At 42.7% G+C, this 16,355-nt stretch overlaps 1 non-coding gene across 1 annotated transcript; it reads left to right on the top strand.

Moving 5' to 3' along the window:
* The first annotated feature begins 1,672 nt into the window (after positions 1-1,672).
* Positions 1,673-1,746, top strand: TRNAV-AAC (transfer RNA valine (anticodon AAC)). The gene has a single exon. It is a non-coding gene; the product is annotated as a tRNA-Val (tRNA).
* Positions 1,747-16,355: the final 14,609 nt, after the last annotated feature.

Raw genomic sequence — 16,355 nt, 5'->3', positions numbered from 1 at the left:
ATATATTAATTGCATCAAATAAAAATTAAGTATGATAAACAAACATTATTTATATAATGTAGATGAAATATTTAATTTAAAATTGATATGAAAGCAAGACTATTTTCCTATCTAGATGGTGAGTCAATGATCAAACTTTTCAAATAAATTCATGATAATGTCATAATTGAATAGTAATTATTTTAAAAAGATAGAACGCAAAAAATGAAAAGTATACAATTTTGTCAAAAACATTCAGGGGCATTTCTAATGCTATATATTCATCATGTTAAATAATAATAATAATAATAATAATAATAATAATATTGTATACTTGGAAGATGAAATTCTCCCCGCAAAAGATGCTGTGGAGTGTGGTTTTACGTCAGTGAATATTGTTTGAAAAAATAGAAAAAAAAAAACTAAAAAGGAATAAAATTTAGAGGGGATTTAGGAGAACAAAGCGGGCATCTGTTGTATATATTATTGTTTTACTATATAGACATAGATTCCTGCCCTACAGAAGTGTTTTGATTTCTTTCCTTGAACCACACTCTATGGGATGGGGTTTACTGAAAACAAAAATTGTGTGTACACTCCAATAATACACCATCCAACCACACAAGGAATATCAATGTGCTATTAACAAAAATTGTGTGTACACTCCAAATAATACACCACATAAGGAATATCTAAAATTGTTTAAAATGTCTCCATATTAATGGATAGGACTGTCAATGGAGCAGCGAGCAGATATTGGTTCAATCCATTCTGATCATTACAGATGGACTATCTGATGAATACTTTGGATTATTCCGGATTGGTACAATTCGATGTCTGGATTATTCAAACTGTTCAAATTGGATTTAATTTAGACTGGATATGATCCAAACCTGGTCTATTGAAATTTGTACTATTATCTTATGTCAATGGACTGGATATTGGTTGAATCTGACCTAATTCAATATAAATCCATTATAAATGGATAAGGTCCAGTTCAATTCAATCTAATAAATATTATGGATCATTAAGTTTGAACTGGTCCAATTAAATATGTGTTATTCGTCAATCCAGTCTGTTCAAATTGATTTTGATTTAGACGGTTTTTCACTCAAACCTAATCTATTGATACTCTGTTAATTAATGGGGAAGTAGAAAAAAAAAAAAAACACAAAAGGTCAAAGGAGGGACAAATAACACCGCATCACCTCTCGTGAAAAAAACCCAGAAATTTTCTATCAAGAATAACATTAGGAAGTATGGTTTTCAAAACTGGACTGGACCGGACGGTCGGACCGGAAAAACAGGAAACCAGTCAGGTGATCAGTTTCGTTTTCCCCAAAAACCATATTTCCCCTCAAAACCATTAATTTTGGTTAGCAAATCGCTGAACCGGATGGTTAATCGTTCGAATAGTTTTGCCCATTTTTTTATTTTTTTGTTAGAACAGGCAGAATGTTCGATTCAAACGGTTGAACCGTTTGACCCGGTAACTGGACCCCTGACCGGGTCGGTTTATGTTCTGAAGTTATAAAAAAAAAATATAGCCTCAAGTTAAAGTTCTGACTTCTAATCAGGCGATTGTGGTTCAAGTCCCACCGGGTATGAATTAAGATTTCCGGTTTTCTTGGGTTGAACTATTTGTATGATCAAATACCATCAAGAAAAAGGAAGTAGGAATTCCGTATGACTAGGTGTCGTGGTGTAGTTGGTTATCACGTCAGTCTAACACACTGAAGGTCTCCGGTTCAAGTCCGGGCGACGCCAATCGTCATTCTTTGCGTTTTTGTTGTATTGTACCTTCTTATTGACGCTGCGTCATAACGGTTTTTGTTGGTTAGGCCCAAATGCATTTAGGGTTGGGAGAATGAAGGTTGAATTTAGGCCCAAATACATTTAGGGTTGGTGTAAGTTATGATTTGATGCTCATTTATTGGGATGTATAGAGTAGAGGTATTTGACATTTTGAATATATATAATTCTGCTGTGAGATTCAAAAAATCTACAATGCCGAATGAGTATCAAGGGATCTACGATCCCAATGGTAGTTGACAGAGACAGTGCCACAGTGGCCAAAGCACTCTCAAACATAGCCTAAATCCGGTATTCAAGTCAGCCTCCCTCAAAAGAGGATGCTTGATGAAAATTTGGAGGTTGATGGATCAATTCCTTAGGCTGCATTTGTTTAACACCAATGGGTTTATGAGAGTGTAAAATGAAAATCAGACGGCATAAACTAGATATTGCAGTTTTTTCGCCATTTGGATGATACTCCATCGAGGTAAAACTCCAGCCGTTGGGTTTGTCTTATTATCCATCAACTGCTTTTGTTAAAAAACACAGATATGAGACTTCTGCTTACATGGTTTGTCACCAAATCTGAGATCAATTGACATCATTCGCTCATATCCGGTGGCAAAACGTGTAGATCTGGCTTCATTTGGCCGTGAGAATGCCACAATGTCTCATCCCAGATTTTCGACAGTGCAGAGAACTAATGGCGCCGGTGGCAAATTCAACTTTCCATGTTTAAATACACTCCATCCAAATAGCTACAAAACTAGACTGGATTGTAATATTACACCGGTGTAGTATTTACCACAAACAAATGTAGTCTTAAGGGGCAAAACATAATGGTTTATTCTTGTCGGTGCTAAGGAATATCTAATTGGTCAAATTCGGATATCCTATTCATATTGAATAGTTAATTGGATTAGAATTTAGATATGAGTTGATTTTATTCGATAAATATCTGAATTCAGTCGATTATTTAATTCTTATATATAATATATAAAATATTTAAATATTTTATATAATTTATATATAATAATTAAATTATATAAATAATTTATATATTTATATACTTTATATAAATAAAATATTTATTAATTACCTAAAATAATTAGTTGATCGAATTCTAATCAAATCAAATATTTGAATATTTAATCAAATTCGAACTCAAATATTAAATTTCAATATCTAGCGGATATCAACTCGAATTTGGTATTGCCTTATTCGATTCAAATTTGATTTGCTTATACCCCTAGGTGAATGATGAATCCATTGCTCAAACAATCTTTGTAGAAGGCGAGAAAATAAATCAACTGTTGTTTGTCTTTCAAGTTTAGCAAGAATGCAAATCCACGACAAAGTTCTATTGTTAGTTGAATAGAAATCCAATGGATAAGTGAGAGGCCGCCCATTCCACTCCTGCTAGGGAAGAGAGGGGGGTGGGGATAGCAATGAACAGTGAAAAGGGGCAAAGCCCAAATATCACTAGATAGAGTTTCAAAGGATAGCAAAGAAGGGGCAGCGACGACAGTGGGAGAATGCAGTATCTCTCAGCAATCGAATACATCTTTTGGTGGCAAAATGTTAGTAGAAGATCCGGACTCCAATCTAAGACCTCGTTGCGCCAAAAAGACGTGCAAAGCCCGTTTTAGGCAATTTTTGGGAAGCTTTAATTGGAACTTTTTGGGTTTTTTTTTTTTTTTTAATTCGTCTTCCTGTGGAAAGATGCATAGAAACATACGCCTTAACCAAATGGCCTTTAAGCTTGATGAGGACAGATTTGGCCCTCCAATGATATTGTGACACATGATACTTCGGAACAACTAGGTGACACTCAGAATCACTTTGGCAACAACTTGCCTTAGCCAAGTTGATGGTGTCCCACCTGGCGGCCTAGCACAGGCGTGACCTGGCGGCCTGGCCCTGGCGTGAGATGGCAGCCTGGCATAGGTGCGACTTGTTCATAGGTTGGACCGGGCTTTTAGTCCCCATTAATGAAAATATGCTAGGCCCGAGCCCGAGCTTGGCCTGACCTACAGGCCTATTACTTGGGCCCAAGCCCGAGCCTGATAAAAAGCCCAAAGCCTAAGCCCGAGCCCAAAGCCCGACCTAATAAATTTCGCACAGAGAGAGAGAGAGAGAGAGAGAAACTCACTGTCGCACTTTTATAGAGATCCCTCATCAGTTCGCAACTTCGCATATGAGAGAGAGAGAGAGAGAGAAACTCACCGTCACACTTTGATAGAGATCCCTCATCAGTTCGCATCTTTGCATCTGAGAGAGAGAGAGAAAAAACTCACCGTCGCTGCCGGAGTTATTGCGCCGGTGAACGTTCACTGTGGAGTGTGGAGGATGTAGAGGTTGGAGAAGAAGGGTTCGGTTGGAAAAAGAAAAGGGAAAGAGGCAAAGAGATAATAAAAAGATGGGGCTATTTTATTAGGGTTTTTTAGGTCTAGGTTTAGGTCGGGTCGGGCCGGGCTATTTTGACAAAATCCAAGCCCAGCTCGAATTTATTGCGAACTGGGCTTTTTGGCCCGAGTTTAAGCCTGTGAGCTTATAACCATGTTCAAGCCCGTCTAGGGCCGGTCCGGCCCGTCGGGCCACCCGGCCCATGAATAGGTCTAGGCCCAGGCGCAACCTGGCAGCCTAGCACAGACGCTGACCTGGCGACTTGGCACATGCACCGACCTAGCGACTTGCAAGATGTGCTCGCCAACGAATTCGGCATGCATATCCAAACACTCTCACGATCTTTGGAAGTTGGCCCACATGCCAAACAATCCGGAGGGAGGTTAACGTGCATGGCGGTTAGCTCAAGGAATCTCGGACCACTTAGACGACTTCTCAAAAATCTCGGATATGGTGCATGAAGCCCACGCCAAACAATGCCTATATAAGAGCACCAACCCCAATGGGGCAAGTAAGCATATTCTAACTCTCATACTTTGTGATTTTTAGCTCGCAGTCTACTATGAGAGTATTGACTTAAGCATCGGAGCGACCTCGCCAGGTTAGCAACCCTGGGTCCTCTAACATTTGGTTCCTTGCATGTTTCTAAAGAGCAATAAAGCTCATCAATCCAGCTCGGCACCTCATAGGCAGCCCGGCACCTGGTCAGCCCGGCACCTCACAGGCAGCTCGCCACCTGGTCAGCTCGACACCTCATAGGCAACTCAACACTATAGTCGACTCGCCACCTAGCCTGCCCAGCTCGATTCCGCTCAGCAGCCAAAGTTCTCCACTTTGACCTAAGTCATCGGCCACTTGGAAGCAAACCAAATGACGAGGTACTTAACCAAAAAATCAATGCACAGAAAGACAAGCCTTAACCAAATGGCCTTTAAGCTGTTAAAATCTTAATACCAAAACTCGCTATACGTCTTTTAACTGTCAGAGCTTCCAAAAGATCTTTCAAAAAATATTTGGCAAATGGCCTCTAAATCAAGCTATGGTGGCATGACTCAAAAACAATTAAAATCAAAGAATATTATATATACATCCCAGAAAAAGTTACACAATACAGTAATGAATTCGTGATATTCAGATAGAAAAAGGGCAGCCTGATCCAAGAAAGTCTATGACTAGGCATATACACAGCTGAAATCAAACCAAAGGTAAAGAACAAAAAAAATAAAAGAAAAGGGGAAACCCAAAATGAAGAAAAGAAAATATGAAAGTTCTATAATGAATAAATTTCCACAATCCTAGGTGGAGATGTTCAGATTATGACACGAGCTGCAGCGTTTGTTGCCGTTCTCTCTCTAAACAGCATTATCAGTCCCACAACAAATCAGCAATTCCCAAAATATAAACAGAGAAGTACCGACATGGTCAATGCAGATTTCTAATTTCCACCACAAAGCTATAAACATTCAAAAGGTCAAAAATTCATACTCTATGCACTTATACCTGTTTGTGAATTGGCTTCAATTTCGGGCTAGCACCTACCTCAAATGTATTTTGAGCCTATAAATTCTGACCCTGGGTTGAACCGTCATTCTCCCAAATATAAAACATACTCAGTATCCAAAAATTAAAAAAAAAATACATGAACAATACTCAAACTCAAACCGGTGTATATAGCTTATTCAGCAATCTGCAGAACGAGTGCAAACAACCACATATTGATATGCCTTATGCTTGGATTTCACACGTGCATCAATTGGAAATCTAATGTCAAAAATGGGAGGGATAATATCAGTCAATTTTAATACAGTAAGGATACACTTAGTCAAGTAACTAAACAATAAGAATAATTTTATGAAGAGTATTAAACTAGTTTTTTTTATTATTCTTTTATTGTTTTTCTGTGACCGTCTGATTCCTTTAAGCTCACTTTCTAAAAATTAAAAGTTTAATCTATAAGAGGGCATTGCTTAGACCTGGTTTTGAATCTGGATTTTTATCATATTTAAAGTGGATATAATTTTGATACTTATTCTAGATGGAGATTTTTTTTTTTACCTTTCTCTATTATTTTTTCTGTTTACTTTTCTTTTTAATAGAAAAGCAATGAATAATATTTCTTATTCCTTGTTGAGGACCTACGTTGTGATTTTGTTATAAGTTAATCCATTAATTGCATTTTCTTACAATGAGCTAAAGATAATAACAGAGAGTTCATGCCAGATCGTGTGTTGGTGGAGGATTTGAAAGTATTTATAAAGGCTTTGTTTGGTTTGAAGGAAAAAGTAGAGAAGGGAAAGGAAAGGTAGAAAACCTTTACAAACCTTGTATGGGTTTCCCTACCTTTTCTTTCAAACCAAATACAGCCAAAGTAGCTGATAAACACTTCCAAATGATGGGGATAACAATTTTGAGCGTCAAAGAGAATGGCTGATAACTTTTTTGTTTTCATTTTTATTTTGGATTGTTCTATTTTTCTTTATTTCTCTTTAATATATCCTTCTCTCTTTCGGTTTTGCTGAGAACATGGTGGGTCTATAAGTAGAGGTTATGTGTTTTGGATACCTTTTTCATGGAAACAAATAAACAATCAATCACTTTGTTTTTTTCTCAGAGGAGTCAACAATCACTGCCATTAGATTCCACTATTCTGAAAATTTAAAAACTTAGGTGGCGTTTGATAAATCTGAAAATTCAGTTCTGAAAAGTTAAAACGATATTAAATGTGTCTGATTTCTGAAAAGAGGCATAGTTGCTTTTCTACCTTTTAGATGATTTGAATCCATAAATTTGTTTGTTTTGGATCAGCCCTTTATCATCTGAAATTTACTGATTTTACTATTTTACCCCTAAACATACAATTTGGAAATGTTGAATTCAATTTACATTATCTCATAAAAAATAATTTTCAACCTAAAAATAATATTGAAACAATACAAATAAAAAATAAAAAGTTATTAATTATTAATTAATAAATGAAATGATTAAATTAAAAAATAATTAATGATTATAAAAATATTAAAGTAATTAATAACTTACACAAATATTTTTTTAAAATTAATGAAAATTTTAAAAATTACAAGTTAATAAAAATAAGTAATAAATAACAGAAGTAAATTTAATAAAAAATATTAAAATAATTAATAAAAATAATTAATAATTAATAAAAGCATTATTATTATTATTCACCGAAGTACCTAACCACCACTACTACAGCGGCAATGGGGTTGGTGGGAAGACAAGGGAGAGAGGGAGAGAGAGAGAGAGAGAGAGAGAGAGAGAGAGAGAGAGTTGCCACTAAGGGGAGAGAGAGAACATAGCGACGATGCCAGTTGTGGGAAGACAATGGAGGAGAGAGAGAGAGAGAGAGAGCCGTTGTTGCAAGTTGCAGCGGCAATGGCAGGAAGATTGGGCGGAGAGAGAGAGAGAGAGAGTGGTGGTGGGAATATAGGGCAAAGAGAGAGAGAGAGTGAGAACGGGAGAGAGCGAGAGTGAGCGAGAGAGAATGAGAGAGAGAGAAAGAGAGAGGTTGAATGTATAGGTTTTTTGGGTTTGGGAGTATCAGGGGTAACTTGGATCATTTACGAAAAATTGTAAGGACATTTTGGACATTGGGCCAGCTCTGAAACGCGTCTGAGCACATTAAAAGCCGGCCCAAGGTCTATGATTTTCAAATCTTAAAATCAGTTTCAGACCCATTTAAGAGGTACAACCAAACAAGGGGTGAGGTCTGAAAAGTAGCATTTTCATATGACACTTTAATAAAGGCAAAAAAGGCTTTTTTTATGATCCTATTAAACATAACAATCATAGGGGACGCCTAACTCCAATTTAAAAAATGTGGAAAGATTTTAGTATTTACCATTAATCTCAATGGTGGTTTAGGTCTTTTACCCAAACTAATTTAATTACTTAATTCATTTACTTATCAGACTTTGTCTTAATTCATTTAAATGTTTAAATTTCTTTTTAATCCCTTCTATCATCAGATATTGTATTTTCTCAATCTTTGCACGTGCCTGATTATTAACTAAAATAATCAATCAATCAAATTAATTGAACCGGATATTAAGTATACGATGCACATTAACATACCACATGTAGAACCTGCCTTCAACGAGTTATGATCAATTCACATTCTCACGTTGAGGCATTCTCTTACTCTGGCTTTAAAAGAAAGTGGAGTGGGCTGATCCAAAAAACCTTCTATTACTAGAGGCGTAATGTGGATCATGCCGGATCGGCACAGCCCATAATTTATCGTGCCAATTCATGAATCTCAAAACCCTGACCCATCGACGGCTTAGCCCACTTTACACCTCTAACTTTGACCCTCGAAATTAAGACAACGTATGAAATGCAAGTGGTTGATTGAAGCAGTTGGACAATTATTTTCTGTTGCTTCCAAGTTAATTAAACCTGCTTATTATTGCTCATCATCACCAGTCCAATCTTCTACCACAACGGTTGAGTGTTGACCCACGGCACCATACAGCATACACGACGATTCCATTCTGTCCTGAGGCCCTCCACGGCCTTGCTCATTTTGGGGATCGGCTTCTGATGTGGGGTGGTTCAATTCAGCCCATTCGTGGCTGGGAGGCCCAGCCCATGAGTGCCAGACCTGGAAACGAGATCTGCTACAACAAAAGTTATTATGCTCCCCTCATACGGAGCCAATCACGGAGTGCCCACCCGTTCCCATAGAGCTCTCTGACTGCTCTAGTACGACACCCATTTTAGGCGTTCATAACCACTTACCTCCAAGCAACTCAAGTATAAATAGGGTGCTCCCTTCCAGGTAAAGGGGATGGAACACAATCGTCATCTGGATTTGGAACTGGTGTCAAAACTATATTCTAGTTCCCCTCTTCGTACCCCATACTAACTTAACTATTGGAGACTCTGCCTCGGGTTCTCACCCGGGGCCTCTGACGTATTTTGTCTAGTAGTACTTGGGCCTCCTCCGCCTCGGCCTACATACCTTGGCCTCGGCAATAACCTCTCTGAAACCTCGAAGCCTTAGGCCATCCTCAGGAGCCTAGGGACGGATTTACCTTGTTGTTCTCGGCCAATCCGAGCACCAACAATTGGTGTCGTCTATAAGAAAAGTTGCTAGGACATTTCCTAAAAGAACTTTAACAAACTAACATGTCCCCAAACTCCAACCAACCAACATGGTACGAAAAACAAGAAATACATAAAATCTTGTCACCAGTGAACAGTTCAAGTCGTGCTCGACTGCCTGGAGTACTTTGTCGAGCAGAACTACCCCCAGGCAAGAGGGTGACCGCCTCACCGGGGATTCAACACAGCTGGACCGGCATGGGTCCACCAGCCAATTGGTCACAAGCCTCAACCATGCATTGCGGGTCAAGCCCTCAGAGTCTAGTAGTAGTCATCCAGCCAACTCGCTCTCCCGAATCACCAGACCTCCCAACCGAAGTGAGGATAACTCAAACCTCCTAGATGAAGGGAGGAAGAATCGAAACGATCGGAGGATAGCCACCAGCACTCCGAGCAGCAGCACCGACGCCGAAGGGCCAATCCGAGGGATGAAGGCGGACGTCGCAATCACCTCAGTGCCCACTCCAAGCAAACGGCCAGCGTCGAGCCTCTTTCCCTCACGTCACGGACTTCCAGGATGTCATGAACAACCATTGTGATAAGCGCGAAGCATACGGTCTCAATTCCCAGCACTCTGGAGTTCGTGCCGAGCACCATCATGTCTGTGAAGACCGGGATGGCATGCAGGCCATGCCCGATCCCATGTTCGTTGAACTCCGAGCCAAGCTCAGTGCTATCAAATCCAAGCTCCAACAAATTAAGGAGGGCCGAACTGACACCTCTACCTCCAAACGTCAAAGCTCCCGCCTTGGAGATGTACGACAGGAACATTGACCCAGACAACCACTTGGAGAGCTTCAGGGTGCTCATGATCCTATATGGATATTCTAACGCCTTGACATGCCATACTTTCCAGGCAACCTTCAAGGGAGCTGCTTGGCGGTGGTTTTCAAGCCTCCCACCTTGATCCATCAACTCGTAGGTGCAGTTTTCCAGCATTTTCCTTGCACGCTTCACCAGTAGCCAGCGCCCCCAGAAAAGTGTTGTCTCGCTGATGACCGTCAAGCAAAAGCGAGGAGAGAATCTAAGGTCATACATCGACCGCTTCAAGAAAGAAGAACTCGAGGTCTGCAATCTCGACCCCCTTGTCTCCATGCATGATGCCATCAACGGGTTCCTCTCCGGCTCGGTCCTCAAATGCTCTGTTGCCAAAAGCCAGCCAAAGATGAAACTGAAGTTCCTAGAGAGGGCCCAAAGAGAGAGGCATAGAGCACCGAGACTGAGCCTCTAAAAAGAAGAGGAAGAAATCTCGCATTGAAAATATTCCCCATGAAATAAAATACAGAAGTAGAGAGATATTCTCAATACGAGGTTGTAAAGGCTGTTCAAATGGGCTTTGCATTCATTGAAGCCAAATCCTCATTTTGTTATTCTACCTAGACACAGAAATGATAACATGACATGTACAAAGTTTTAAAAGTAAATATTTTGAAAAACCTACGATGCCAAAAAGATACGGTACCAGAAGAGCTTTGATTACTGAAAAGCCACATGTGAGTGAATTTTAATCCACCTGATTGATTAACACATTTATGACACAGATTGATTGATTATAACTTTTTTTAGACGTTATTGTCTTTCAGGTATCGTAATAGAATCTTTATTATTAAGTATTAACTCAAAATCCAAAATTCCAAATCGATTACTAGACCTTGTCCTGTTATCCCATAAAATCAAATTCCTCTTTTATGGTGAATTGGAGGTTATATAAGACTTGAATTCGCTTTTATCTGGCAGGCATGAATTACAGAATACGGTTTTAGGTCTAAGCAATATATTATAGTCTATAGATATCCCACCCTGAAAGAACAATCTAAAACAAACGAACCAAATATAATGGTGCTAAAGATGAAAGAGTAAAATGAAAACTGTTATAATATAAAGAAAGCTGGTAAATATGTAATTTAACCTTCATAATCTGTATGTAGGATTGGATTATGGTACCGGAAAATCTTACCCAGGTATTTATCAAGTGGAATGGAGCCAACATGTTGGTTGTTGGAGGACCAAACACCATTGCACCAATATGGAACTCTCTACTTATCTGCACTAATGTTGGTATACCGTTTGGTTGGATGAGATTAATTCATTGATAAGTAAGGATAAATTTCTTAAATTATCACTAACGTTTAGGAAATTGATTAACTAGACCCTTATTATTTTAAGAATCAATAATGACTTAATTGTCTTAAAAAATAAAAGAAAAGAAGAAAAATGATGAGGGCAGATTTGGCCCTCCAGTGAAATTGCGACACGTGACACCTCGTGACAGGAAGGCAAACACCCAGGCAACAACTTACCAAGTTGGTGTCCCACCCGGACACCGGTCTGGCTGGCCTAGCGTGGCCTGGCGTGACCTGCACGCGGCCTACGAGTGACCTGACGCGGCCTACGCGCGACCTGGCGCAGCCTACACGTGACCTGGCGCGGCCTACGCGCGACCTGGCAAGACCTGGCAAGGCCTACGCGACCTGGCCGAATCAGCTTGGCACATGATCCGACCTGGCCGACCTAGCAACCCATAAGACGCCCACTGATGAACCATAACGAAATACCCCATGAGCTCTGTAGCTCACCAAGGAGCTTGCCAAGGAGCTTGGTAGCTCACCAAAGAGCATGCCAAGGAGCTAGGCAGCTCTCCAAGGAGCTCGCTACCAAAGAGCCAGGCATCTCGGTAAAGCTCGCCACAAGCAGCTCGGCATAGCTCCCCCAGGCAACTCGCCACTTGTAGGGTAGCTCAGTACAGAAGAGTAGTTTGGCGTATAGCAAGAAGATCTCCTACCTAACAACCTGGCCCAGACACCGACCTGCCGATTGACACAGGCGCCGAATTGACAACCTGACCCAGACACCGACCCGTTGACTGACACAGGCGCCGACCTGACAACCTGGCCCAGGCGCCGACCTGGCTGCCTGACAACCTGACCCAGGCGCCGACCTGGCCGCCTAACACAAGCGCCATCCTGACAACCTCGAGGAGTTCACCACTGTACCCCGGTTCTGACGGGATATGACGAGTCTTACCGTTTGAAGGCTTTTCACCCACCTAACCCGCGAGGACACCACTATATAAGGACTTCGACCCCCAAAGCCAAAAGGGGGGAAAAAAGGATGGTAACCCCTGCTCTCTAGCTCTCTCATTTCTCTCCAAGCTCTCTGTAATCAGAATGCCTTGACATGCCAGGAAAATACCCCCGGGTGCTCTGATTCAGTTCTCGCAGGTCCCTCAACTCCCACCACCTACAAAGGAGAGGAAATCATTTCTTGCAAAGGGTAGTCGGGTTGCGCTGCACCAATGAGTTCCACCATCCTCTGAGTTGCAGGCCGCCCAGGAGCAGGTCAAATGACGAGTCCACCAGGCAGTTCTCCCCCAGGCAGTTCGCCACTAGGCAGTTCACCACCAGGGAGTTCACCACTAGGCAGTTCTCCACCAGGCAGTTCTCCCCCATGCAGTTCGCCACCAGGGAGTTCGCCACCAGGCAGTTCGCCACTAGGGAGTTTGCCACCAGGCTGTTCGCCACCAGACAGTTCTCCCCCAAGGAGTTTGCCACCAAGTATCTCTCCACCGGGAAGCTCGCCACCAGGGCGCTCGCCACCAAGCAGTTCTCCACCAGGGAGTTCGCCACCAAGCAGTTCATCACCAAGTAGCCCTCCACCAGGGAGCTCGCCACCAAGTAGTTCTCCACCAAGGAGTTCCCCACCAAGTAGCTCATCACCAAGGCACGTCACCATTGGGTCAAATAACGAGGTACTTAGCCAAAAAAATTTATACATCACAAAAAATTGGTACGTAAACAGAAACGGTTACATCAATTGGCGCCGCCTGTGGGAACACACTACAAAAAACTAAGTTCTCATCCTACTAAAGCTAAGTTCTCATTTTACCAAAGCTAAGTCCTCACTTTTTAGAAATTGAAGCTATCGCTTTATAGTTTACATTTTTTATGAGCTCGAAGACTATGCAGGGAGCTAACAGACTAAGTAGCTCTACCAATTCAGATAATGCCTCATCAGTCCTCTCCGCAAGGTCCCCCCTACAAAGATGAAGCTCTTCGTGGCTTCTGCGGGAGTTGGTGGCCAACAGACTACATAGGCGCCCTTACCGGTCAAGCCTTCCAAGGCACCCGTGTGAGCTGGCGACCTAAAGTTAGTAGTGCTGCCCCCGAAGATCGATCTCCTGGTAGCTTCTTGTAGGAGTGGGTGACCGGCATTACGAAGCTAATGCAGCACAATCATAGCTTGACACCTCACAGGCAAAGCTTACGGGCCACATTACTGCTTAAGACCCGGTCGCCTCTCCGGAGCGGGCAAAGTCAAAAAGGAGTAGACTATGAGTCACTCCCAAAGCCTACGGGCCACATTACTGCTTAAGACCCAGTCGCCTCTCCGGCATGGGCAAAAGTCAAAGAAGAGTAGACTACGAGTCACTCCCAAAGCCTACGGGCCACACTATTACTAAATATCCAGTCACTTCCTCAGCAAGAGCAAAATCAGCAAAAGTGAACTATATGTTGCCCTAGAGCCTAAGGGCTACACTACTGAACTGGAGGAGACCCCCTCGCCTTACTGGCAGCTTACCACATACAGGCAGCTCCTGAAGCCTAAGGAATTGGATCAGCACTTACTAGCTCGTCGGCTTACGGGCCAAAAGAAATATACTCCCTTCGCTAAGTTACTCTCAGCTCGGGAGTGGGGACAATTGATGAGGACAGATTTGGCCCTCCAGTGAAATTGCGACACGTGGCACCTCGTGGCAACAAGGCAAACACTCAAGCAACAACTTACCAAGTTGGTGTCCCACCCGGGCACCGGTCTGGCTGGCATGGCGCGACCTGCATGCAGCCTACGGGCGACCTAGCACGGCCCGCACGCAACCTTCGCGTGACCTGGCCGGATCAGCCTGGCACATGTTCCGACCTGGCAACCCGTAAGATGCCCACCGATGAACCATAACGGCATACCCTACGAGCTCGGTAGCTCACCAAGGAGCTCGCCAAGGAGCTCGGTAACTCACCAAAGAGCTCGCCAAGGAGCTAGGCAGCTCTCCAAGGAGCTCGCCACCAAGGAACCAGGTAGCTCGACATAGCTCCCTCGGGCAGCTCGCCACTTGTAGGGTAGCTCGGTACAGAATAATAGTTTGGCATATCGTAGGAAGATCTCTTGCTTAACAACCTGGCCTAAACACCGACCGCCGACTGACACAGGCGCCGACCTGACAACCTGGCACAGACACCGACCCGCCGCCTGACACAGACGCCAACCTAACAACCTAGCCCAGGCGTCGACCTGGCGTCTAACAACCTGGCCCAGGCGCCGACCTGGCTGCCTGACATAAGCGCCAGCCTGACAACCTCGAGGAGTTCACCACCGTACCCCGGTTCTGACGGGATATGATGAGTCTTACCGTTTGAAGGCTTTTCACCCACCTAACCCGCGAGAACACCACTATATAAGGACTCCGACCCCCAAAGCCAAAAGGGGGGGAGGGGGGGAAAGGATGGTAACCCCTGCTCTCTAGCTCTCTCATTTCTCTCCAAGCTCTTTGTAATCAGAATGCTAACTTAGGCATCGGAGAGTCCCCGCTGGGAAAATACCCCCGGGTCCTCTGATTCAATTCTCGCAGATCCCTCAGCTCCCGCCGCCTACAAAGGAGAGGAAATCACCTCATGCAGAGGGCAGTCGGGTTGCGCTGCACCAGGGAGCTCCACCATCCTCTGAGTTGCAGGCCGCCTAGGAGCAGGTCAAATGACGAGTCCACTAGGTAGTTCGCCCCCAAGTAGTTCGCCACCAGGGAGTTCGCCACCAGGTAGTTCTTCCCCAGGCAGTTCTCCCCCAGGGAGTTTGCCACCAGGTAGCTCTCCACCAGGGAGTTCTCCACCAGGGAGTCCACCAGGGAGCTCGCCACCAAGGAGCTCGCCACCAGGCAGTTCTCCACCAGGGAGTTTGCCACCAAGCAATTCGTCACTAAGTAGCTCTCCACCAGGGAGCTCGCCACCAGGTAGTTCTCCACCAGGGAGTTCGCCACCAAGTAGCTCATCACCAAGGCACGTCACCATCGGATCAAATAACGAGGTACTTAGCCAAAAAAAATTATACATCACAAAAAATTGGTACGTGACCAGAAACGGTTACATCAAAAAATGTGGTCACTTTCGCACTTACGTGTTCATATATTCTACCACATGGAAAACTCAACTCTAGCCCGCTGTCACTTTTGAGATGCACTGATTTATTCATCATCATCATCAATTCTACGAACTAGATTATTGGTTCAGCTTGGTAGATCAATTTGATGGCTTAAATTAGTTGAAATCGCCAATCGGGAGGTGATTCAGTGGGCACGTTAGATGTATTTTTTCAGTAGAGAAGTGAATTCAATTCTCACAACCACCGAACTTTGAAAAAGAGAGATTATTAGTGTGGTGTGCACTATTCAAATATCCCCCCATGGGGATCCCTATCACCAAAATACCAAAGGAGACAATATTTGAAATCTTGTTAAATCAATTAAATGATCTAGGAATCCCTTTTACTGGCGCCTCGGAAATTAAGCTTGGTTTGGAATGCTGTTTGGATAGACTATATCAGTAGAAATCCAGGTTATCATTTGTTTGAATCAACTTATTCTTGCCCTTATTTCTCTGTCCATTTCCATTTAAAAGCCCCACCCTCAGCCATTCCCCATGTCATCAATACTTTGACACAAGTAGTCTAAGCCTGCAAGGAGTTAATTTCTTTGGAATACACGCAGTAGCTCACTGCGGAAATATGAAATTACAGCCCCCCTAATTTATTAATAGCTCCCCATATAAACCGCATCGGTTGACCAATTCCTATACGTCGGGGACCTAGAGCTCGAGGCCCAAATGAATGATGAAGAAAAACTCCTCATCAATTATGACTCGCAACAATTCTCACCTTTCACTATCATTCTCACCAGATATATTTCTTGCATTATAAATATTAGTTTCTCACTTCACCTATCAGAAAAAAATGAATATTTCTTTCAAAGAACTCAAACAAAAGCATTTTGTTTCTCTCATAACACCATG

This window comes from Nelumbo lutea, chromosome 1, assembly GCF_056320005.1.
Source record: "Nelumbo lutea isolate HS-2025 chromosome 1, American lotus-T2T, whole genome shotgun sequence".
Taxonomy (NCBI): domain Eukaryota; kingdom Viridiplantae; phylum Streptophyta; class Magnoliopsida; order Proteales; family Nelumbonaceae; genus Nelumbo; species Nelumbo lutea.
This window is presented reverse-complemented; position numbering and strand designations above follow the sequence as displayed.